Here is a 19,899-nt window from a genome sequence, read left to right as displayed (position 1 = left end):
TTTTGTAGGGGTTCCAAGAGACCAGAAAGTTGAATGAAGGAGAACTATTTCTTACTTTGGCTGATGGGAGCAAGATTCCGATTGTAGCTGTTGAAGTGTTTAATTTATGTTTTAAGTCTAGATTTTTAATATTGGAAGACTGTTTGTATGTACCTAATGCTCGTAGGAATTTAATTTTTGCAACTTACTTAGGTAAACATGGATATTATGTTATCTTCAAAGACAATGTTGTAATAAAGAAGGATAAAATGTTTATCTGTTCTGGCAATATTGTGGATGGTTTTTATATTTAAACTCCTGACAAGCATGAATTATACAATTCTGAATTAGATAGTAGCTCTCATGTAAAATCATTAAAGAGAAAGTTTCCTTCTACTAGTGATGCATATCTATGGCACTTGTGTTTGGGTCATATTAATTCAAATAGGATTCAAAGACTAATCAAAGATGGACTTTTATAGCCTACGGACTTTGATGGATTTCCAGTTTGCGAATCTTGTTTGGAAGGTAAAATAACCAAACGATCTTTTAATGCAAAAGGTAGAAGGGCCCAAGAGTTGCTTGAATTAGTTCATACAGATGTATGTGGTTCTATGTCAACCCAAGCAAAAGGAGGTTATGAGTGCTTCATCACTTTTATGGATAATTACTCAAGATATGGTTATGTGTATCTAATGAGACGGAAGTCCGAAACCTTTGAAAAGTTCAAAGAGTATATGGCTGAAGTTGAGAATCAATTAGGCAAATGCATAAAGGCCATTTGATTTGATCGAGGTGGCGAATACCTTCTTGGGGATTTCAAGGATTATATAATTTAGAATGGGATTGTATCCCAATTGACTGCACTTGGAACTCCTCAACAAAATGGTGTAGCGGAAAGAAGGAATAGGACTCTTTTGGAAATGGTTAGGTCCATGATGAGTTACTCAACTTTACTAGCTTCTTTTTGCGGATATGCACTAAAAACTGCTATGCATATTTTGAATTTAGTTCCATCAAAATCTATTCTCAACACACCTAAGGAATTGTGGAGTGGGCACAAGCCTAGTATGAAATATCTCCACATTTGGGGATGTCTAGCACATGTATTGAAAGGGAAGTCTAATAAGTTGGAAGCTAAAACAGAAGTATGCATGTTTTTAGGGTATTCAAAGGAAACCAAGGGTTATTTATTCTATAATCATAAGGATAACAAAGTGTTTGTTAGCATCAATGCCAAATTTTTGGAAGATGATTACGTGAATAATTTATATCTTAAAAGTAAAGTTGTATTGGCTAAAATAGATGAACCTGTAGTTGAACAACCAATGGATGAAACTAGGGATGATGTGACTGTGTTAGATACACCACAAGGTACTACTCATGAGATGTCGAGTACATAAGTGCCTCGTCATAGTAGACGAATTGTTCGGCCTCCTATAAGATTTATAGGTTTGGGAAAAACTTATAAAGCTATCTCAGAAAAGGCTAAATCGGATCCTTACACTTATGATGAAGCAATAAATGATATAGATGCACATCATTAGGTCCAAGCTATGAAATCTGAATTGGATTCTATGTATTCCAATCATGCATGGGATCTTGTAGAGGCGCTTAACGGCATTAAACCTGTTGGTTGCAAATGAGTTTACAAGAGGAAGAGAGAGATAGATAGAAAGGTTGAAACCTTTAAAGCAAGACTAGTGGCAAAAGAGTATACACAAAAGAAGGTATTGATTATGATGAAACTTTTTCGCCAGTAGCCATGCTTAAGTCTATCAGAATTTTCTTATCCATTGCTGCTCATTATGATTATGAGATTTGGCAAATGGATGTCAAGACTGCATTTTTCAATGGCAATCTTGAAGAAGAAATATACATGTTGCAACCGGAATGTTTCATAGCAAAGAACCAGGAGCATATGGTCTTCAAGTTAAAAATGTCCATTTATGGACTTAAACAAGCATCTAGGTCATCGAACATCAGATTTGATCAAGCAATCAAGTCATTTGGTTTTGAAAAAAATCTTGATGAACCATGTGTGTACAAAAGACATCGAGATAAAATAGTAATGTTCCTAGTACTTTATGTTGATGATATTCTACTCATTGAGAATGATGTAGGGGTAATGTCATCGGTTAAAGTTTGGTTGTCAATCCAATTTGATATGAAGGACTTGGGCGATGCTAACTTTATTCTAGAGATCAAGCTTTGGCGAGATTGCAAAAAATAAGATGTTAGGCTTATCACAAACTGGGTATATAGATAAGGTTCTAGAACGGTTTAGCATGTAAAACTCCAAGAAAGGATTATGTCCTTTTAGACATGAAGTTCCTCTGTTTGATGACCAAAGGCCTAAGATTCAAGAGAAAGAAAATATGATGAGACAAGTTCCTTATACTTCTGCAGTGGGAAGTCTCATGTATGCCATGCTTTGTACTAGACCAGATATTTGTTGTTTAATTGGCATGGTCAACCGATATCAATCAAATCCAAGACCAAAACATTGGCAAGCTGTAAAGCATATTCTCAAGTATCTTAGGAGAACGAGAGATTATATGCTTGTTTACCGGTATGAGGATTTAATTCCCATTGGCTATACAGATTCAGATTTTCAATTAGATCTAGATTTCAGAATATCCACTTCAGGATGTGTTTTCACCTTGGGAGGTGGAGCCATAAGTTGGAGGAGTGTTAAGCAATCTTGTATTGCGGACTCCACCATGGAAGCTGAGTACGTTGCTGCTTGTGAAGCAGCAAAGGAAGCTATTTGGCTCAAGAAATTCCTTTATGATCTTGGTGTTATGAGAATGGAGCAAGTTCCCATTACATTGTTTTGCGACAATAGTGGAGCGGTTACACAATCCAAAGATCCAAGGAATCACAAGAAAGGAAAGCACATTGAGAGGAAGTGCCACATCATTCAAGACATTGTTGCTTATGGAGATGTTGTGATAGCAAAGATTAAAAGTGCAAATAATCTAGCAAATCCTTTTACCAAAGTCTTGCCTTAAAGAACTTTCGAGTCACATATGGAGGGAATAAGAGTTAGATTAGTGCACAATAGTCTTTAGGGCAAATGGGAGATTATTAGGATTTGTGCCCTTAAATCCTATTGTATGATGCTATGTATGATATTATGAATGACATCATGTATGACATTGTGCATGACTTAATATTGTGATTAATGAAGTTGTTTTATTATTATTTAAAATAATGGTAAAATGAATATTGTGACATTATCATATAGTCCATGAGATGTATAATATGTGATTTAGTCATTGAAGATATAAGTCACAAGTTTTTTGTAAATTCAGAATTTATAGTTCGTAGTCGGTGATGAAATTGGACATTTCATCTGCGAAGACTATAACGTATCAACTAAGATGATTTGTCTTGATTATGGAAGTGGAGACTTCTAGTTGATATGTTAATATATTTTAAGAGTTAAGACATATTGAACTAGACCGCTGTGAGATTTATTATTTTCCTAACGACTGTCAAATGAATAATAAATCTCACGACTTCTATTTGCATGAACTCTTAATCCTGAGAGAATAATGGACCTGATCATGAAGTGTAGGTTGCTTTAATATATCAGGAGTGAGATCTAAAGTAATGGTCAAAATCTCAGTATGTTGGGCAACCACATTTAGTGTTGATAGAACATATATTCTCAAGATGGAATTCATAATCTCTTAACGGAGATATAAAATATTCCTTTGAGATAAATTTAATGGGTTTGGTTATTCAGAGTGTTAGGCCTAACCACTTTAGTAAGAAGTTACTAAAGTATATATTTATGAAATTGGATTTCATAAATATGTGATGAATAACTTAAAGGATTAAACCGGGTACTCAAGGATTAAGATGTAGTAATTTTCAAAGTGACAATCAATATTTTATGACTTTGTGTTACTACGAATATTTTATGAAAGGGTTGCATGTATAATAAAGTTTTGGGATATAATTTATTAATAAGGCCTAGAGTGCAATTATATTTATATAGTGATATTAAATATAATTAATGGTAACTTTGGATTTGTCAAGAGTTGACGGAAAAGCCCAATGCCCATTGGAGCTAGTGTCTTGTTGGTCCTTTTTTTTTGTCCCACTCCAAGCCACACACTAAAGTCCAATTGGAAAGGCCCAATAGGCCAACCTAATTAGATAATCAGTTAGTTATAAAGAGAAAAATATACAGGATTTTAATTAGTGATATAAGAAATGATGTGTATGTGAGAGTGAGATACACTTTCATTCTCCCTTTAAAAACTGATTGAGAGACCACACATCTTGGGTGTAAAGTGGAATTGGAGTGAAGATTAAAAGTATTCCTGAGTATTTCAATATTTGGTTTTGAATTTCACCACACCAAGGTACGCTATCTTGTTCTTAAATTTTGAAATTTACATAGTGCACGTTATCAATCATGAATGAAATAGATTCTCATTTGTTGCTTCCGCTATGTGTTTTGTATGAGATACAAAACTAGATTTTCCTTTAGAAAGAACCTTAGAGAGGCCCTCAAGGGAGGGAGTAAGCTCTTACCGTGTTGAGAGAGAAAGAAAACTCCTACAATGGAGAGAAAATTCTAAAGTTATAATCCCCAACAAATCTTATTGTTAGTTATCCCATGTTTCCAATGTTAGCTACCACAACTTTAATTCTGGTGTAATTTGTAAAACATATCATTTCCTACCTGGAGATTTGTTTTATTGATAATAGGTTCTAGTATGTTAACAACAACAATAATAACAAATATTTATTCTCAAAATTTGGGGTTGGCTATGAGCATCATTTGACTAATTAGGTTGGCCATATGTATTCTTCTTTGCCATCTTATCCTATCCAAAATCAAACTTTTTATCATCTTCTAAATTAACGTGTCATTTTTTACTACTTCTACCAATATTATTTTAAGTCTTTTATTCTTTATTAATTTCTTGCAGGCTTCTAACTCTCAATAAAATTATGGCTTCCAACAATAGTTTTATTGGTCCTTATCCTACGGTTTCAGTGTCAACTGCAACAACTTCAGGACCGATATCAATTTATAATATGTCATATATTTCTTTTTCTTTTTTTGAGAATCCTGCTTCTTTATCATTGATCAACGGAGGCCAAATCAGCTTGAACAACACACTGAATGTCTAGTGGTACATCTTCCATCCAAACAAATTAAATTGTGTGAGTTAATTGCCCATCTTGCTAAAGTGTGAGCTACATTATTTCCTTGATGACGAACATGTGTAAAACTATGCTTAACAAAAAAAGAAGCTAAAGATCTAATGTCTTGATTCACATGTCCATGTAAAGCGAAGGATGGATCAGTGCTGTTAAGTTCTCCGTAGAAAATGTCTGAGTCACCTTCGATGATAACGTTTGTAAGGCCAATATCTAGAGCCAACTCGACTGCTTTCTTGGCTGCCATTGCTTCCACTTAGGCCACCATTGTTGGAAGAGGGTCTTGTTGGGACAGAGAGGCCATGATAGCTCCTTCTGAGTTTCGAGCAACTACTACTATACTGGCTTTTCCTTGTTCTGCAAAGATCGCACCATCATAGTTTATCTTGTAAGCTTCTAACTCTGGTGGCTTCCATCTCGTATGGTTCCTGTGCTGTATCGCCCTTGTCACCAAGTGGAGATTCTAGAACTCTACCATCCTTTCCTTTGACAATGGGAGGATATGGTTTATAGGACACACAGCTTCCTTAAACCTGGTTTGGTTTCTACGATTCCAAATGGCCCAACCAGTAAAGGCTAGAAGTTCAGCATCCTTCTTTTCCTTGAAAGATTTCTAGAAAATTTCTTTTACATTACATCCCTGCAAAGTCGAAAGCCAGCTCCATTGTGGATCCGAACTCCAAACCACCTGCAAGTTAGGACAATAAAAAATAGCATGTGCACAACCCTCTCATTTACAATGCAATTTTCACAAAGGGCAGATGTAGTGATCCTCCTTTGGAGCAGATTTTTCTTTGTTGGTAGTGCTTCTTTACATGCTCGCCACACAAAGTTTTTTTTATTTTGCTAGGCACCTCCATTCCCCATAGATTCCTCCAAAAAATCGAATCATGAGTTGGTCTTTGAACTGTAACAGAGCTATCTTGCAAGAACCTTTATCCCGACTGTACTGAATAACGGCCTGATGGAGTAAAAGGCCATATGATTGCATCGGGCTGATTGGTAGAACTAAGGGGTATGCTTTTAATGATTTCAGCTTCAGCCTTCTCAAACACATGGTCAATCACTTCAGTCCGCCACCTCCTATGGACCGGGTCAATCAGCACCTCAATACATGAATGTTCTTGTCCAAATATTACCAGAGTGGAAACTTTGGCCTTATGTTTTGTTGGAAGCCAATTGTCTACCCATATCTTAATCTGTTTCCCATCACCAACTCTCCACAATGCTCCCTTGGCTATCACATCTTTGCCTATGAGGATACTTCTCCATGCATAAGAGGCTGAAGAAGAGTCTTTTGCCTCTAAGATCGTTACTTTAGGAAAATATCTCGCTTTGAACACTATATGGAAAAGAGAATTTTCATCATGGAGGAGTCGCCATGCCAATTTTGCCAACATAGCCTCATTAAAAGTTGTGAGATCCTTAAATCCCATGCCCCCTTGATTTTTATGTTGACACAAATCGTCCCACTTCACCCAATGAACTTTTCTTTTATCCCCCCTTTGACCCCACCATAACTTCCATATAAGAGTTTCTATCTCATGGCATAACGTGACCGGGAGTTTAAAGCAACTCATGGTATATGTGGGTATGGCCTGAATAACAGATTTTATTAACACTTCCCTTCCGGCTTGTGATAATAATTTTCCTTCCCAACCTTGTAAGCGCTTCCAAACTCTTTGCTTCAATTGTTCAAAACTTTCCCTCTTATTTCTCCCCACCATGGATGGCAAACCAAGATATTCTTCATAGTTTTTCAAGGTAGTTACGCCCAAATCATCCATAATTTTTTGTTGCATATCAATAGGAGTGGACTTACAGAAAAATAATGCCATTTTATCTCTATTTAATTTTTGCCCCAAAACTCTTTCATAAGAGGATAAAATCTCCAACACTTTTTGACAATCATGTGATATGGCCCAGCAAAACAAGAGACTATCGTCCGCAAAAAAATAAATGTGTTAATTTTGGACCATTTCAACAAATAGATACCCCTTGAATGTCTCCATTGCTGGCTGCCTTATGGATCATTCTATGGAGACCCTCCGAACACAACAAAAAAAGATAGGGCGATAATGGATCACCTTGACGAATCCCCCTACTTGGTTTTATGTTGCCACATGGCTCACCATTAACCAAGAGAGAATAAGTTACTGAAGTGACACATTCCATGATTAGAGCAATCCACCGCTCTTGAAAACCCATTTGCACCATAACATCTCTTAAGAAAGATCACTCAACCCGATTATAAGCTTTGCTCATGTCTAGTTTGAGTGCCATATACCCAGACTTACCAAAATTGTGGTTCTTCTTGTAGTGCAAAGTTTCATAAGCTACAAGGATGTTATCCATGATGAGACAACCTTTAATAAAGGCAATTTCGTGTTCAGAAATAATATAGGGTAGCACCTTCTTCAACCTATTAGCAAGCACCTTAGAGAAGATTTTATATAAAACATTACAAAGGGAAATTGGTCTAAACTCTGTCACCCTCTCTGGGTTTTTTATTTTAGGGATCAACATCACAAAAGTATTATTTAAAGGGCTGGGAAGGGAACCTAAATTCAAGAAATTTAAGATAATTACTTACATCACCTTTTACTAAGTCCCAAAAATTCTGATAAAACAATGGAGGAATTCCATTCGACCCGAGGCTTTTAAAGGTGCCATTTGCTTAAAAGCATTGTCAATTTCCCATGCTTGAAACTCCCTGGTAAGAATCCCATTCATTTCCTCGGTCACCACTCTAGGAATGGAGTCTATCTCATCAGCCATCTCAACCGAATTGGATGAAGTGAAAAGCCATTTGTAGTAGTCCAAAAAAATGTCTAGAATTTGACTTTGGTCTGTACACCACTCATTAGCCTGATTTTGAATTCCTACTATGTGATTACGTCTCTTCCTTTGGGTGGCTTTGCAGTGAAAGAAACGTGTGTTTCTATCTCCATCTTTTAAATATAAGGTCCGTGACCTTTGTCTCCACATCATCTCCTGTTTCCCCATGAAAACATTTATCTCTTTCTGGATTTTCATAAGTCGAGATGACCTCCTATCTGTAATGCCACTTCTCTACCTTAGCTAGTTCCTTTCTCTTTTTTTCCAACTCTTTTCTGACATTCCCAAAGCATTCTCAGCTCCATCGGGTAAGCTCTTTTCCACAATTCTCTACCTTCCTGAGCACACGTCGGTTGTCTCCTTCATCATAGCTTGCTTGCTAGACACCTTCAATAGTTTCCCTACATCCCTTGTCAGCCAGCCACATCTTTTCAAAGCGAAACAACTTTTTCTTCTGCTGAAACTCCAAACCAACTTGTTTGATCCATAGCAATTTATGATCAGATGTTATACTGTCTAGATGATATACCCGCGTACCCAGAAAATTTGAGAACCATTCAGCTGTAGCTACTGCCCTATCTAATCTCTCCCAAATGGAAACTCCGGTGTGGTAATGTTTGCTCCACGTGAATGGGAAACTTGTAAAACCCAAATCCATAAAACTACACTCATCCAACACTTCTCTGAAAAGTTGCATCTGAGCCCGAGGTCGTAACCTTCCACCTGACTTCTCTGATTTTTTTGTCACCTCGTTAAAATCCCTGGCACATAACCAAGGTAAGGAACTTTGCCCATGCAATCAACGTAAAAGATCCCAGGATTCATGTCGCTTATGTGTTTCAGGCTCACCGTAGAAGCCAATAAAGTGCCAAGCTAAATTCGAACTTTTATTAACGATTGCGTTAATGTGATTCAATGAAGAAGATACTACCTCAACTTCAATATCACTTTTCCAATAAAGTACTAACCCACCTCCTCTAGTAATCCTTGGAACAAAAAATTTATGATCAAACTGAATCCTTTCCTTCACATAATCTAGCCTAGCTTCGTCTACCAGTGTTTTGGCTAAGAACACGAGAGCAGGAGATTTTTCCTGTATCAATTTCATAAGCTCTTGAATTGCAAGTTGGTTCCTAAGCCCCTACAGTTCCAAACGATGCAACTCGTTGCGCCTGGTGGGGCTAGGAACTAGCTTTCGCAAATATTGGAAAATTCTTTTTATCATTGTAAGAAACCAAGATTTTTTTACTTGGTAACTCACTTTGATTAGTAAGCATGGTGATGGGACGTTTTGAGCCGATTGTCTCGTCTTTGGTAGCAGGGATGTCATCTTTGATAACAGGGGTATTATCAGCTACACGAGGGTAGCGCTTCCACTTAGCTTGTAGAGTTGCATCAATAAGTGCAAGCTTCTGAGGGGTGTTTGATATGTCCTAGAGGGGTGAACCACGATTATTCTGAGGCATACTCAGAGAATTATGGGGCTGTTGTAAACTCTGATTCTCCTCTAATTCGTTCTTTAATTTCTTCAAGTCAAACAATGGAGACTTTTCCTTTTTTAAAATGACTTTCTCAGCTTGTGCTAAATTAGTGGACTTATCATGAATACCGAGATCTTTGTCAATCTCCCTGATTTTTTGCGAAAAATAATCTCCCATAATCTCGCGCTCCAGAGGAGAAGAATTTGACTTACCATGTTGAGACATAACATCACAGGATTCGGTATTGGAAACATTCGCAAAATCCGCCTCCATATCAGAATTATCCTTTTCAAATTATTTCGCCGTTTTCGACTACTTTGCCTATGTATAGAATTGCTTCCCTTCCCAGCGCCGCCGTGTGGAAATATTCGCCGTTCTATCCTCATAGAAACCCCTAACATGAACTACATTCTTCTTGGATGGACCCGTTTGGTTTGCACGTACCCAAGAACCAAATTGCTGAGATGTGGTCTGGAGAGTGCCTTTGCTTTCAATCCAAATATCGTAATCCTTGTCACTATGGTCGAAACATCCACACCAATAGCATATGTTGGGGAGGCGCTCATACCTGAAATTAACCCATACTTTCTCCCCACCCTCCACCTTAATTATTCGACCCCTACAAAGAGGTTGGTAAACATCCAAAGTGACTCGGACTCTTACATAATTTTCACACTCACACTCTGAAACATCTGTTGAACGATCCACCACCCCTAATTGATTCGTAAACATCCTTTGCTATTGACTTTGTCCTATATCCTATTGGAATGTTGTGGACTTGAACCCAAAAGGATGCCTTATCAAAGGCCAAGTCCTCAAGGGGTGTGAGCCTATTGTACCATTGAAGTACCACCAATGATTTGTCAAAACTCCAAGGATCCCTAGATAAAATGCGATCCACGTCTTCTCTGCACTTGAACTGAACAAAACCTTATATGCCCCTTCGTTGCTAACAGTGAACCTATTGTCAACACGCCACAATGGCTTGAAAGTCCTTGCCACCGCTTCCATGTTGAGAGCCCGACAGGTTAGAAAGAATGCAGCGATGAGATGCTCTGTGGTATAGCGATCCCTTTGAAGACATATGTCATCACCTTCTCTTTTAGAAAGGGAGAGGCCAGGGACGGAGCCAGAACTTAGAGTTAGGGGGGGCGGCTCTGCTGTTGGTTGTGTACAATAACTTTGGCCTTCGACTTTGTTGCTACTTAGTCGCTTAGTTACTAGTTGTTTAAAATTTTTTAAAGGGTTAGATTTTTTGTTTTAAGTAAAATTGGCTGATCAGGCTTAATTTTTTATTTTTTTTAGTTTTACTATTGATAATTTTTGTTGTTGTACTAATTTTTTTGGACTTGTATATTTCTTTTTTAGATTTTTGACATATAAATATTTTTTAATGGTCTTTAAAATGTGGAAAATGTTTGAACTGCAAACCTTTTTACAAATTGCTAATAATGTAAATGGTAAGCCTAAATGCGAATCAATAAGAATTTGTTACCTTAACCGTCTGTAAAAATGTTATAGAAAAATTTGTGACTATAACAATACTCTTAAAAGAATCAATGATATTTTTAAGGGAGCAAAAGTGTAATTTTCTAAAACAAAATTGCTAAAATTAGTACCTAATATATATAATAATAATAATTTTTTTTTTAAAAAGGGAGGGGGGCCATTGCCCCCCCAAGTCCAAACATGGCTCCGTCCATGGGAGAGGCAATTCCAATGTTTCGTGAGATCATCCATAACGTGATTCTTAAAAAAATGGAGAAGAAACTAGCAAGAGAAAAAGAAAAATTGTTTCCCAATTCCCCAGAGAAAGAGAAAAACCACTAGCCCTACGCGTAACGTTGTCACACAAGGGGAGAAAAAGCCTTACAAGAAGGGACTCCAATTCTACAGCCTAAGAGGAGATGGAAAACCACCTCTCTTAGCGACAGAGAAACTTTTTGTCTTTCTATGTCATATATTTCTTAGTGTAAAAAGCTTGCCAGTGTACTTTGTTCTATTTAATATAAACTAATAAGTTGTCCGTGCGATACATAGATAACTTTGTGATATTTTATAAAAAATGGTTTTGGATAATTTTGTACATATATTATAAGAAAAAGTAAACTAAATTAGAGCAAAAAAACGTATACATTTTGAGATATTAAAATTTAGTTTAGTAGTTTCACTGCATATTTGTAGCATTCTCAAGGTAAGATTGTTATTATTTTTTAAATCATGAAATCAAAGATAAATGTAAAAGAGTAACGGAGCCCTGAAAAGCAATAAATCTGTGTTGTGTTCACATATTTCATACCATAAAATGAAAGTATGCCAAACTCTCTTACCGTCTTCAACTAATCGATAGTGTGACATTAAAATATTATGTGGACAAGTGTGTACGCATATATCTTATAGATAATTTAAAATTAAATCATGGTAGAATATAACTTTACATTGCGCACCAAATATTCTTTTACTTATATACTCAAAAGAAAAACTATCCAACTAAACTACTCCAACCTAAATCATATTTAAGATTACCCATAGGGGTTTTGGCATCTTGATGGTAGTGGGAGACCTATATAATAGAGGAGGTAACTCCTTAGATTCCTCTTTCTCTCTCTTTCAAATGTTTTCTCAGACTCAGGTCTTTTATTTTGGTAATAGATAGTGAAACAATGTGTTTTATTTAACAATCCACAATATTTTTATGTTTCTCTATCTCTCTTCAAGGCCTTGTTTGGTTAGTTATTTCTATTAGTCCTTAATTATTGTTTTTTTTTTGTTCTTTTTATTAAATACTAAAACGGTGGGAATGCTAAAAGACATGAAGAATTGAGAAAAGTGTGATGTAAACTTAGTCAAATAATGAGACATTAATGAAATAATAGTAAAATAAATTAATGCGAACTTTTGGGTAACAGTAAAAAAAAACTAAATGAAAGAGGTAAAAAAAAGGCTAAATGATAAATTAGAGCACCACTTAGAAAGACCTTATGCACTCTCGCGTGAGGTCTCTACTTTTATATATACTAGTAAGTTAACCGTGCAATACACAGATAATGTTATAATGTTTTATGTAAGATGATTTTGGAGAATGTTGTATATGTATTATAGCATAATTGTAATAGAACTTTATAGAACTTTATTAGAAATGCGTTCATCATAAAAAGTAACAATTATAAATTGCACACACATATCCGTTATTATTATTTAATTGAAATGATGAGAAATTAAATATATATATAAAAAAACTTTGGAGGAATATCATAGAATAAAAGTTGATATAGAATATGTTTTTTTCTTTCTCCTTAATTCTAAAACAAAATATATATCCCAAACACCCACAGTCAATCATATCATTTACAAAACCCACAAATCCACAACATTCGACTTTAACATCAAAATTGTAATTGTTGTTGTCATTCAATATAAAATGCAAACACCTCTTCCTTGATTATAGCCAACTCATATGAGTTAGGATTAGATAAGACGACAATGTTAGAGCTAGGTAGATGTCATTAAAAGATTGAAGATAAATGACATTGTTTTTGGTTTGTGTGTATTTGGCATAGGATGGCATGGATAGGTAGGTATATACAGGGGCGTAGCTAGGAATAATTACTTGGGGGGGGGGGTAGAGATATACTAAAATATAATTCAACCAATTTTCATGTGATTCAAACCACGAAAATTGAAAACTATGACAATAATTTTTCAGTCTTTTGTATGGATACTATATGTTTCTAGGTTGATATGAACCTATTATGAGACAAGCAGGTCGAATTTCATCTTGTTTGTTGATAGGGAATTCATATATCTATTTACGTGATCCTAGATCATGGTCTATCCCTTTAAATTGAATTCTTGAACATTTGGAGGGATACTCATCAGACATTGAAGTATCAACATTTGTTTCTATAGATTACCTAAGTTTTGAATGACATATAACTTTTTCTTAAAAAATGCATTAATTGTTTGTCATGTGCTCATTATTTGGCACCTAATTCAATCCCAAAAAAAAAAAAATCAATTCAAAAAATGATAAACTAACTTGGAAGAGAGATATAATAAATTATCATATAAAATTCATTCTTACACAGTCTCATGGCCCTCACCCCACCTGAACCCACTCAAGAGACAAACAACACAAAAGCCAAAAAGGCTGAGTCATAGAGTTAGTGGGTCAAGAATAAAGAATCCAATAACAAGAAACACAAAAAGATAAAGTCAAATAAATATAAATTGCTTTACTAGCAAAAGATATCACATACACATTTTTGATATTCCTATTATGCTATTTAGTATTTAGTTTAGTTCTAGAGAAAAAGAGAGATAACTAAGATGAGAATGACTGAATGAGATACCTTGAGGAATTGAGGTGAGGGCTTTTGGATTTGAGGTTGAGTGATGAAGTCTAGGTGAGGTCAGCGGCTAGTGGATCTATAGCGTCACGGCGAGCCGAAGAGGTGTGATCGCATGACTTGAGGACTGAGAATTTAGGCAGCATGAACTGAGGCCGTCAACCAGAGAGCAAAGGTGTGACTGCATGAAAACTAGGAATTTAGGCAGAAGCGTGAGGTGATTTTTGTTTGATTAGGATTAGGGATTTCAGATTTGGGATTGGGCTGGGCTGGAAGTGCCTTTAGTTTAGAGGAGAAGAATTTTGTATGATTAAGGATTTTGGGCTGGCCGGTTGGTATGAATGTGGACAAATATTTTTGTTTTATTTAAAGTTGCATTGGACTGGTTGTTGAAAATAATTTGGGGGGCCAGATTTAATTCTTGGAGGGGCCCAAGTCTTTTTTTTTTTTTAATTATCTAAGGGAAATTTTAAAACTTTTGGGGGGGCCAAGGAGCTAAGTAGCTTTGCCCCTAGGTATATATACAAAGGGGTAGACGTGCAAGAGGTGAAAATGGTGAATTAAAATGCAAAGAGTTTTGTGTGGATGTGTGAGAGATGAAAAGTTTTGAAACATTAAACCAAATGATACAAAGAAATTTTTTTTGTTAATTAGAAAAGTCTTGATACATTGAACTAAATAAATCAAAAAGTCAATAATTAGTTTGTTCTTATCTCTGATGTGACACTTGAGAATATTTCAATCTTCTTTGCATAAAATGTGTCATTTGGCAGAATCTCATACTTTCTCACAAAAGGTATCTGCAGAAAAAGTAAATTAAATTAAAATGAAGAAATGTATACATTTTGAGATATTAAAAATTAGTTTAGTAACTTCACTGCATATTTGTAGTCTTCTTAAGATAATTTAAAAAAAAAAAAAATCATGAAACCAAAAATAAATGCAAAATAGTAATAGAACCATGAAAATCAACTAATTTGTGTTGTGTTCACATATTTCATACCATGAAACGAAAGTATGTCCAACTCTCTGACTGTCTTACACTCATCAATATTGCGATATTAAGACATAGTGTAGGTAAGTGTGTATGCATGTGTTTTATAGATAATTTAAAATTAAACTATAATAGAATATGGCTTTACATTGCACACCAAATATTATGTCCACTTATATACCCTAAAACAAAAACTATCCAACCAAATTACCAAAACCTAAATCATATTTAAGCCCCTAAGTTAAAAATAAAAAAATAAAAAAAACTCTTAAGGATTTCGGCGTCTTGATGAAGGTGGGAGGCCAACATAATGAAGGTAGTGACCCCTTAGATTCCTATTTCTCTTTCTTTCAAATGTTTTGTTAGTCTCAAGTCTTTTATTTTGGTAATATATAGTGAAATAGTGCGTTTTATTTAACAATTCACAACATTTTTGTATCTCTCTATCTCTCTCAAGGATCTTATCTAGTTAGTTGTTACTATTAGTCCTTACTTATTTTATTTCATTTTTGCCTTTTTTAAAATACTAAAATAGTGGGTATGATAAAAGACATGAAGAATAAAAAATGTGGGGCGTAAGCTTAGGCAATTAATGAGATAGCAGTAAATAAGTTAATGTGAACTTTTGGGTAACAATAAAAATATAAAAAATATAAAATAAAAAAACTTAATGAAAAGAAGTAAAAAAATACTAGATACAAAATTAAAGTGCCACATGGCAGAACCTCATTTACTCTCACATGAGATTTCTGCTTTTATATATATATATATATATATATATATATATATATATATATATATATATATATATATACACACATATATTGGTCCTTTATGACAATAATGATATAGAAGATCAACAAAACATCACAGGTAACTCAAGTTTTTAGTTTCCATAATTGACTGTAGACATTCTTTGAGCTATTTTATATAACTGGATAATTTCATGCGTGATGGGTGGATAATTTGCAAATTCATTTGAAATCATTTTTATGTTTTTAAGGCATATTTTTTCTTGAGAGATAATTACAACATGCTGCTAACCTCACAGCTCGAACCCTTTCCCCCCTAGACCCCCAAGCACTTTATACATGGGAATGTGCCAATTCAACTACAAGGCATTTGGCTTTTAAGGCATATTTATAATACTTATTTTGTTATAATATATATTCTTTTCCATAATATTGTTGAAGGCTTTAAAACTCAATATCACAACTAAGCACATTAAATAAGCCAACGGATAATTTATCAAAAGTTAAATTTTTATTTTTTTGATAGGAATCAAAAGTTAATTAATTGATGGACATGTGCAATGACACAATTGGCTAAAATAAAACTTTGGCTACTTAATTAGGGTACTAATTTTCTTGTATTTACATTGGTACCTCTGAAAGATGCTATATTAACTCTAGCAAGTATTTGCCCTTAAACAAGCTTTTTATAGCTTAATCATTTTTAACCTAAACTAAACATATTAGTCCAGGTGTAAATGAATTAGCCAATTTCCTAACACACAAGCTACACTACACAAAGCATGGCAATACCAAGTGAAAAGGAAATAAAGAAAAAGCAAGCAAACCACACTAAACACCAAAACGTGTTTAGGAAGAGGAAAACCCAAGCACCAGGCATAAAAATCTCTCCCCCGACCACCCATTGGAAATCTCCACAGAATAAATAGTTGCAGTACATGGATGACCATAAACCCTTCAAGCCAAAATCTCCCTATGTACTTGAGCCCTCTAAGCTCTAGCTAGCAACCAACTTCTCTAATTCTTTTATTCATCTAGCTCACTGGAGAACCTTCATTGAAGTACCAATGGAAACAATAGAGATTGGATTTGGATGTGGCTTCTCAAGTTTCCATTTCTGTGTTTATGGATGAGGAAAAGGAATACAAAATTTCAATTAAATATTGAAAGAGATGGAACGTGTTTTTCTCAAAACAAAGGTTCGCTCTTTTCTTACACTCAATATGACTTCTCTTGGATGTCTATATGATTTTTAGGGTTTGCTTAAACCCTTATTAGAAGCTCTTGTCACGCATCATAGTTGTGTGTGTGTTTTGGCAGAAATACAATGGCTAGGAGACGTCTAAGAAGCAGAGTATAGAGATCGTGCAACTCATGACCTGGCCACACCTTGGGGTTGCGTGTTGGTTGTGAGATGCCCAATCAACACTCTTATCCAGACTTCTTGCCACATGGATCTAGTGAGCTAGCTAGGTCGCCTTTTTGTCGTGAGATCTCAATCCATGCAGCTTTCCAAAAGTGAGGGAGTTGCTCAAATACATCTACCCCATATTACAATTATGTCCTGGAAAGATATATTAAAATGAAAACAATATACAAACAAATTTTTCATTGAATAAAGCCAACAAACATAGACTTCTTGGCCTCCTTTTGTGTTGCTCGGACTAAGGTATCAAAAGAACAAAATATATAGAGATCCTTCCCTTCCTATCCTTATCCTTGCTTCACTAACACAACAATCATAGAGATTTGGAAGCTTTGGAAGCTTTGTTTGAATGACACTAAGAAAGAAAGTATCTTGTCAAATACTTTGTGATAAATCTCACCACACTCAAATAGAATACACAAAAGACTTATCAATGAAAGTTTGGTTGTTTTAAGATTAGGATCTCATTATGATGTACTTCATCACTTTTTTCCTTTTTCTTTCATTATGCCGAAATTTTTGAATTTATTAGATACTAGTTATTATATCGAAAAGTGTTTACTCTTTTTTTTTAGTCTCATTTCGTCTCTATTTAAGATCCAAAGTTGATCCAATTAGAAATTATTCTATTATTTTTTTATGCCCACTTTCTTTTATATCATTTTTATCGTGTAATTTGAGATACTCAAACTTTTATTGATACTTATAATATTACACACACTTTGCTACATACACCACTCCCACTATTTTTTTCTTGCTATTTCACTTACACTTACCTGCTATCTCACTACTTATTCTTAGATACAAGCATACAACACTTCTATTGGGTAGCTATATATCACTTCTTGGATGTCTTGATACAATCCGTAGCTAGCCATAAAGAGATTACAAAGGAGACAAGAAAACAAAGCTTTAAAATGCTTCCACCTAAAAGCAAGTGAAACTATTCTACAAAGTAGCAATTGTTGAATCATGGAGAAGAAAAGTCAAGGATAAAAGATCCTTCTTTATTAGTACTCAACCTCCCACGTTATTAAAATTCTTCACGATTTCTCCACACCTTTCCTTTTTTTATTTATTGAAGCCATCTGCTATTTGTGGAGCTAAGAATAAATATTTTAATGGAAAATTGTATTGATGCAACACATAATTGATTAGTGAATGCCACTAGTATATTAAGCAAATCTGAAAGAAAATTTAACTGTAATTATTTTTTTGAGCTAGAAAAAAGTCGTTACTTCATTTTATTACTTTTAAAACCTTCTCATAAAATAGCATTCAATATTATCCGCAAATTGTACATGTTAAATTAATTGGTGGACATTTTCAATGAGACAATTGGCTACAATGAAACTTGGCTAAACAAGTTATGAAGTTCTGCCAAATGGCGCATTCTATGCAAAGTGAATTGAAATATTCTTAGTGCCACATCAAAGGTAAGAAAAAATTAAATATTTACTTTTTGTTTTATTTGATTCAATATTTCAAGACTTTTCTAATTAAAAAATAAATATTCTTTCTATCATTTGGTTCAATGTTTCAATACTTTTCATTTCTCACACATACACATAAAACTCTTCGCATTTTAATTCACCATTTTCACCTTTTGTACTTCTACCCCTTTATATATACCCACTCATAGCCCTATATATCATCTCATGCCAAATACACACAAATAAAAAACGATATAATTTACCTTCAATTTTTCGATGACACCTACCTAGCTCTAACATTGTTATTTCATCCAATCCTAACCTGTATGTGTTGGTTACAACCAAGGAAGGGAGGCTTGCATTTTATATTGAGTGACAACTGTAATTACGATTTTGATATTAAAGTCGAAAATTGTGGATTTGTAGGTTTTGTAAATGATGTAGTTGACTGTGGGTGTTTGACGTGTGTATTTTGTTTTAGAATAAGAAGAAAGAAAAAGACACATTCTATATCAACTTTTAATCTATAATAATATTCCCCCAAAGTTTTATTTATTTATTTTTAATTTCACATTACTTCAATTGAATAATTAATGAACCAGTAAGTTGCCCCGTGTGATGCACAGATAATTTTGTGATATTTTATGTAAGACGGTTTTGGGTAATGTTGTACATATATTATAAAGAAAAAATAAACTAAAATAGAGTAACGATACATATACATTTTAAGATATTAAAAATTAGTTTAGTAATTTCACTGCATATTTGTAGCCTTCTTAAGGTAAGATTTTTTTTTTTAAAATCATGAAACAAAAAATAAATGTAAAAGAGTAACAGGACCATGAAAATCAACTAATTTTTGTTCTGTTCACATATTTCATACCATGAAATGAAAGTATGCCCAACTATGTATACATATGTTTTATACTCTAGCCTAATTTAAGTGTATATGTGTGTGAAACTCTCTCCTGGAGACTTGAACCCCGGCCCTTGCCCCCCACACTCTACAAACACTTTTACTTGTGGAGTGACCATTGCACCAAGGATGTGCGATGGTTGGATAATTTAAAATTAAACCATGGTAGAATGTGATTTTACATTGCATACCAAATATTCTCTCTACTTAAAAACCCAAAAAAAAAACTATCCAATCAAATTACCTAAACTTAAATCATATTTAAGCCCTTAATTTAAAAAGGAAAAAGATAAAATAATTACCCGGAGGGGTTTTGGCATCTTGATGGTGGTCGGAGGCTAGTATAGCAAAGGTGGTGACCCCTCGGATTCCTCTTTCTCTCTCTTTCAAATGCATTGTTAGTCTTAGGTTTTTTATATTGATAATAATTTTTATATTGGCCATATATAGTAAAATAATGAATTTTATTTAATAATTCATAACATTTTTGTGTCTCTCTATCTCTCTCGAAAGCCTTATCTGGTTAGTTATTAGTTATTACTTT

Source organism: Castanea sativa, chromosome 4 (assembly GCF_040712315.1).
Source record: "Castanea sativa cultivar Marrone di Chiusa Pesio chromosome 4, ASM4071231v1".
NCBI lineage: Eukaryota > Viridiplantae > Streptophyta > Magnoliopsida > Fagales > Fagaceae > Castanea > Castanea sativa.
Note: the sequence above shows the minus strand (reverse complement) of the source record.